The 7765-nt window shown below is 35.7% G+C and overlaps 1 long non-coding RNA gene across 1 annotated transcript; it reads left to right on the forward strand.

Moving 5' to 3' along the window:
* Positions 1-5011: 5011 nt before the first annotated feature.
* Positions 5012-6686, forward strand: LOC130462383 (uncharacterized). The gene is made up of 3 exons (XR_008922475.1): positions 5012-5172; positions 6160-6260; positions 6350-6686. It is a non-coding gene; the product is annotated as an uncharacterized lncRNA (long non-coding RNA).
* Positions 6687-7765: the final 1079 nt, after the last annotated feature.

A 7765-nucleotide genomic window follows, 5' to 3' on the forward strand; every position in this document is an offset into this window, starting at 1 on the left:
TGGTAACATTGGGCCTGGGCCTGAGCCTAGGCTCATAACCATGGGAGCCTGGGCTCGTAATCCATGGGTGGACAGGTGTTCATAGGTACATGCATGACGGATAAATAGAAATATGGTAGTTTATATACTGCTAGACAAACTAGGTCTTTCACTTTCATTTATCATGTTTTATGTAATTTTACTAAGCCTTGACTTTTGTATTTCAGTTGAAATAACATAACTCTTTGATATCATAAAATATCATTTAGATCTTGGGATCAATAAAATATCATGTCTTTCATGGCATCATATTAACAACATTTTATGAGAAAACTCAATCAAATCATATTATAAAGAATAATTCAAACAAATCATAACTCATTTCCCGCAACTCATAAAACATGTCAAAACATTCAGTTCATAAATTCAATCATAACGTTGTAATTTCATAATCACATTTATAAGGGAATTGCGGGTACTACAATAGTCGTTACCTCAACCGTTGTTTTATACTTCCTGTTTGATGGACCGTTCTTCCTGAGCTCCGAGTCCAATTTCTTTCAAAGCATTAAATTATTGAATTAGTACTAAAACGATAAATAATCTAAAACCAATATTTCAAAAATAAGTATATAAATAATGAATTTTCAAATAACGAACTTTAATAAAAGTATAATTTCATAAATTTAACGAAAATATTATTGTTAATCGAAATTTCAAAAATATAAATTTATAAATCATAAATCGATTTACATGAGAATTGCTTAAATTCCCTTTTTGTTAACTCAAGCTAGTAACTTAATTTTTTTTTTTTTGGTAAATAGTAGATTTTATTACCGAAAGGCGAGAAAACGTCCAAACTACATACAAAATACATCCAAGACAACACAAACTCAAAAAAACAAGAAAGCCCACAGGCAAACACCCCAAAAAAAACACTAAGAAGGAACAACAACACCTAGTTTCTTTACACTATAACACCTAGTGTAAGCCATAACTAGAATCTGTCTCACAATCTCTGTATCCGTTCTCGAAATCTGCTGAAACTTCCTCTTGTTCCGTTCTGGCCAGAGAAAATAAATTGTGATAGAAACAGCCAAACGATACGTTGTGTTTTGCAGAGCTAGTCTTGTGTTGCAAGATGAACTAAAATTCACCATTCCAATCCATCACCCGCCTATGCTCTCCAAGCCACTGCAAAACACTACTCCAAACACGTCCAGAAAACTCACACGCAAAGAACAAATGAGAAATGGTCTCATTGTCCCTTGAGCACAAACAACATAAAGGATCAAAATACAAATCAATTTTAAGTAAGTTATCACAAGTACTCAACCGTCCCAAGATGACCAACCATGAAATGAAGATGCAATTGGGAGGGGCTTGGTTGTTACATAACATTTTCCGCCATTGAACACTAGGGGCATCACTTCTCAACTCCTTATAGTACTTGGTAATAGAAAAATGTTGTTGATGAATCATGCTTGCCCCACAAGCAACATAGTGCACTGAAGCTAAGATTTTCCTTACAACCCATGAAGCTTGTTTAGTAACTTAATTTTAGTAAAACCGATAATTAAATATATTTTCCTACATGGAAAATAATAAACAATTTTATTAGTAATTATTTTGTATAAACATATATTGAAATACTTTATCAAATTTATTTAGAAAAACATGAAAGGTAAATTTATAAATCTGAAAATAGAAATAGGAAATGAGCTTACCAAAACCCAAATATTAAAATTGGGCCCAGCCCTTTTGTTTTGGATTTGCTAAAGCAATAAAAGGTATTTTGGTTTTTGGTTTCCTGGAAGTCGACCAAAGAGGGGAGGGAGTGCAAAACAAGGGAGCACGAAGAGGAGGAGGAGAGGAGAGGAGGGAGGACGGCTGAGCTGGGCGGCGTAGCAGCGCGAACCCGCGTCTGAGGCGACGGTGATGGTGGTGGTTGTGCGACGGAGGTACATCAAGGGGAGGGAAAGGGGTGGGAACATGGAAAATAAGGGAGGTGTGGTGTTTCTCGGTTGGTTCTGGACGGAGGGAGGAGAGGTGCGGCGGTGAGGGTGGAGGGGAAAGAGTCGAGCAGGCGGGGGGGGGTGGCTTGGTGGTCGAGGAGTGGTGGCTGCAGCGGTGGTTTGCGCGGGGATGGGGCGAAAAGTAGGGGAAGGCAGGGGAGTCACGAAGGAGGGGAAGAACAGGGCGAGCGGTGGCGGTGGTGCGGTGGTGGTGCTGGGTGTCTACGGTGGTGATGGTCAGTAGGTGGTGATGGTGGGCAGACCATGATGGTGGTTGACACGGTGGTGGTTGTTTGATGGTTTGAATCAGTGCCACAAAAGGAGAGTAAAAATTGGTTTTGATATTTTTTTTTTTGGGTTTGAGATTCAACTCTGAAATGTGGAATTTGTAAAAGAAGAAGAAGAAAGTAATTTGGATTTTTCAACTGAATGGAGACTGAATTTGTGGAAGAGAAGAAGGAAGGAATGGTTTCCTTCTTGCTTTTTCGTGGAGAGCAAAGAGAAGAGGGAAATGGAAATTTCCTTTGTAAGGGCATTTTCGTAACTTCACATGGTTGGACTAAAATTCAGAAATTTAGTTTGCTATTTTGGAAGCTACTAAAAATAGAAATGTTTATCTAAAATAATTCTTTATAAAAATATCGTTAACGGAAAATAAATTTAGTTTTCGAATAAAATAAGTACGTCCCGAAATTATTAAAAATTTGAAATAATTTACGAATAATTAAGATTTAAAAAGTATCTTAAGTTCGTAAATTTGGAATTAAATTATAAAATCTGAGAAATAATAAATCGTGTAACAATATTAAAAATTAAAGCGAAAAAAGTTCGTTAATTAAAATAAAGTTCGAAATTATGATTTAAAATGGTTTCAAGCTAAATAGAAATAATCCAGCATAATTAATCAAGTTTTAAAATTTCGGGGTATCACAGGTTGTTTGTTTCAAATTTTTTATTTTCAATTTTAAAATCAATACGCTTAATTTATGTTTGACTATTTTTTCGATTCATGATTCAATTTCAATTATGCAACTTTCCAAATTTAAAAAATAAAAAATTGGTTAGGCATCAAGCACACCAGGAAAAATGTGTTGCAAGTTCTTAATTGGACAATAAGATACTGCAGGAGTGCTTTCAAGAGGAAAGTTATTTTTGCTGCTGTTGTTGGTCTAGTTTACCAAATTTGGAGAGCAAGGAACAACTCAGTATGGGAGGGAGCTGTGCCTGCAGCTTCTGTTATAATCCAATCTTTAAAAAGTGATGTAAAGCATAGAATTCAGCAGGTATGTGCAAACAGGCTAAGTAGTGAAAATAGGAACTGGTTATACTCTTTGTAGCTAGTCTAGTTTCTTCCAGACTCAGAGTGTTGAGTCTTGTTGTTGCTTTGGGGTGAAAGACTTCTCCCCCTTAGCTTGTTTTTTCATAGTGTTTGTTTAGGCTTAGGCCTTTATGTTGCTTTGGGGTGAAAGACTTCTCCCCCTTAGCTAGGTTGTAATTGGTTGGCTGTTTGATTAATATATTTCTCTTGCTTGCTTGCCAAAAAAATAAATTGAAAACTGTCACCGGTTCTAAAAAGTTAAGATATAAGTCAAGTAATTATTTGTTTAAGATGGATTTGCGCTTTCTTTAGTGTCATTTTATTTTATTTTCATCATTATAACCTACCTTACATCAGAGTTAACATGTATCTTAAAAAAATGGAAAACAAATATAATGTAACGAAAAAAATATCAGTAGGGTATCAATTCTCAATCCCAACTGTTTAATCCCATGGGTTTATCGGACCATGTAGAACCTGTGAGCTGGAACCCGAAACTCGATCCAGTTATATTCAATTTGAACCTGAACCAACCCAAAAATATTGATCCGGCCGCTACAAGAATTTGTATCATTAATGACAACCCAATGATGACGGGTCAAAAATCCCGTCACAAAAGCCTTTAGCGATGGGTCTAACAACTAAATAAAGACGGAAACAACCGTCGCAAATGTCTTTTACGGCGGACTAACGACGAGATTTCTCATCAATGACGGCCCCCTTTAATGACGGGTTTGCGACAAGAAATACCACTACTGTTGGCCTTTAGTGACGGGATTTTCCGTCGTTAATGATACAATTTCTTGTAGTGGGTTAAGATTCGAAAGCCGATAACAAATCTATCTATGGTAATCCGGTTACAATATACCAATCTACACAAGTTCGAAACTCGTTAATGAGCCGATCATATTCAACTAGAATCTTTTCCGACCCGAGGAAAATTCGTTTTAATCCAAATCGTTTATAACTCGTAACCATTTAATCCGAACTATCACTAGAGGAAAAAACATCAAAGGTGGCTAGTTAAAGGTGGCCCTTATTTAACAAGGGCATCCTTTGACTGAAAAAAAATTAAAACAAGAATAAATAAAAAGAACTTTTTCCTCCTAAATCCGGGGAAGCGCATCTTTTGGGATTTTAATTTGAAACGTAGCTCGCTGCTTCCCCTTTGTCGCTGCTTCCCCTTTGTTCTTGATGCTCCCGCGCACTACTCATCTTCTCCATCTTCTCCATCTTCGCTGCTCTAGCACTCGCACCAATCTCGCAATTATCTCAACTCCACCGGCGACGACCTCCACAAGAAGAACCACCATTGCACAATTCTCTCCACTCGACCGGCAATGACTTCAATTGAGTTCGATTTGGGGTTTTCTTGGTATTAGCTTATTCAACTTTCTCTCCTCAAGTTCCGAATTTTTGGTTTGTTCGAAATTTGTGATTTTTGTTTGTTTGATAATTTTCTAGGGTTTAAAGAGGATAATCTTTTTATGGATGCATTTCTCAATTTGGGTTTGATTGGTGTTCAATGTAATTGCCAATCGATATTTTTCATTAGTTTGTTCTCTGGAGTGTCTTATCAGCTTATTTAGTTCCTTTTGCCTAATTATTTATTTTAAATGAATTAATATTATCTCATGTTTATCAACTGATGATGTGATATTGCTACTTGGCTTTGTCCTAGGCTTATATTAATATTGAATTATATGCTCGAGTTTCTGTTGGTGTGCTCTGTTACAAGCTAGCCGAGGTAACTAAGATGGCTGCGTCCAGAAGAGAAACTAATGAGAGTCGTTCTGCCATTGAATCTGGAAAGATGTTTCTTTTGGAGCTTCTTGACTCTGCGATAATGTTCTTTTATTGGTACTGGTTTTTTATAATTTATAATTTTTTATTTCCCTGAATTGGTAATTGGTATTGACATATATTTTCTCGACATATGTTATGATGTTTAGGAAGTTATGCTGGGCAATAACTAAGGATATGGAAACTCTGCTAGCTATCATCCATTTATTTACAAGCATATATGCGGACGAACTTCATATTTGCACAGTCCCTCGTTTTTTGTTTTTAGTGTGTGCAATGTGCAATGTGATTTGTGAGCTTGTAAATGTTATCTTGGAGTTTCTGTTGATTCTATGGTTAGGATTTCACTTTTGTTGGTTGGAAAATTGAGGTTTGTAAAAGAAGTAATGAACAATGTAGGGTAGTGGTTTGACAGGAGATTTGGTTTGGTTCAGATATTGTTGGATGAGTTTTTAGGTAGCTACTTGGGGTCTTAATTTGTACAAAATATCTGTATCATTTCCTCAAACAACTAATTACTTAAGGAGCAAGACTTGGGTGAGATCAACTACTGAATATTTGTTTTCTATATAAAGAAGAAGAAAAAAAGTTTAATATCGATCATGGCATGGGAAAGTAAAAATAAAACCAAAAACAATATAGATGAAAAATAAGTACTTGTACTGATGTACATGGGATAGTGTTGGTCCTGCTACCATTATTTTCTGAATTTCCTTCTACAACACATACAACCATGTCAATTAGTAGGAGAAGAGCAAAAAGTAGAGTGCATCAGCATCAGTTTAAAAATTTAAAAACAACCACAAACTGATTTAATAAAAGCAGACATCAGAACTGATTAGTAATGACTAACATTACACAGATTAGGCCATCACAAATTTGATTTGTTTATTGTGTTCTCAACGCCTTGTATGTCTTAAGGAAGACCTACTCTGATCTTTATGTGTATAATGTATGTGTAATGCATGCTTCTGGAAACACCCTGATTTCATACATAGTCTTAAATGTTTGACAATTCGTGATCAAATAGTTTGCTGGCATCAGGTTCTGATCATGGCAGAATTGGGGAACATGAGCACAAGATAAAGTGGTGGACATGACCAATTTTTATATGGATTGGGGAATAATGCTACAAAGTCTTAGGTGTAAGTGTAATTCTCCTTCCTATGGTTTTGTTGTAGTTAGCAACTATGTTAATATTGCTAAAGTTTTGGAGCTATAAATTATTTTGCAGCATGATCAAGATTATCATCCAGGAAAGAGGAAACGAGGCAAAGATTATGAGGGAATGATAAGGTGCACACTTTCCATACAACAAATAAGAACTGGCCTCTTGACAAAAATGCCTACTGGCTACAACTACTGGTAAATTCATCAGTTTATTGAATTGAAAATCGTAGTTTATAGTGCTTCACAGTGGATACCAAAAGACTTGCACCGAGTTAGTGGTCCATCAGAGCTTATAAAAAGAAGTGTTCCAGCAGTCTATACATGCTACAAGAATTGCGCCTTGTGATCTTTAATATGTTCAGGTGCTCATGTAAAAGAGTGATGAAAGAAAATCAAGCTTGTCCTTTTTTTTTTTTTTTTTTTTTTTTTGCAATTGAGGGAGGCAGATCAAAGGTAACAGAGATTGATTTGAATGACGAAGAAAAAGAAAAAAGAGTTTTAGAGTAATTAATAAAGTAATTGATAAGGACAGAGAGTTAAAAATAGGAATGAGTTAAGGAAGTAAAAATCCATATAGAAACTTACTTCCAGTGTATATAAAAAAAACTCACTTATCAACAAACCTATAGAATCAAATCATCAAGTTTATGCTAGTCTCACATACCAAATGTAATATTTTGAGACAATACATGTATAAAATCTAACAATAAGCCAATCACGAGATAAAGAGTTTTGTAGATGATGTACATTCAAATTTTGATAATTAAACCGATAACATTTATCAATTAACTTACCAGAACAATCAAACAAAATCAGTGAACTAAAGCAAAAGAATTGAAGTTAAAATAAGTATTTTCTTATAAGCTGGAATGGGTACACACACACACACACACACAATGTGAGGAGTCTAGCCGTCTAGGTTGATCGAGGTATCTTGAGCTTTCCCCCTGGATAGGATTTTTATAGGGTGTTTTTTTGCTTATTTATGTACTTTGTAGTAATCAGTTATCACCTGGCTATCCTTACAGCAATTTACATCCATACAGAATTGCTGTAATTGATCAGTGTTCAACGAAATTTAAAATCATTGAATTGATTTTGCTTACAGTGTGGTAGTTCTTGACTCTTCTCTCTTCCCCTGTGACCCTGTTTCCTTCTGGGAGAAGGAGTCATTGCATCTGGAATCGTGGATACCTCTTAGAGACATGAATGTTGCTAGAACTAATCATCTCTTTGGAAATAATTTTTTATTTATAACACAGCGGTGATTGATTGTGCTGCTTATTCTTTAGCTGACTAGGTGACATGCAGGTGCATCCTTCTTCTATTCTATATCTGTCTCTCCACTGTTGTGAATAACTAGCTCGCTGCCCATCTATGTTACCCTTACACACTAGTTAGTCTGAAAGCATGTGTCCGGCATTCTAGAATGTACCTTTACCTATCTGTATGACTTGGTAATGATTATTGATAGCTCCTC

The sequence above is a fragment of the Spinacia oleracea genome, chromosome 6 (genome assembly GCF_020520425.1).
Source record: "Spinacia oleracea cultivar Varoflay chromosome 6, BTI_SOV_V1, whole genome shotgun sequence".
NCBI lineage: Eukaryota > Viridiplantae > Streptophyta > Magnoliopsida > Caryophyllales > Amaranthaceae > Spinacia > Spinacia oleracea.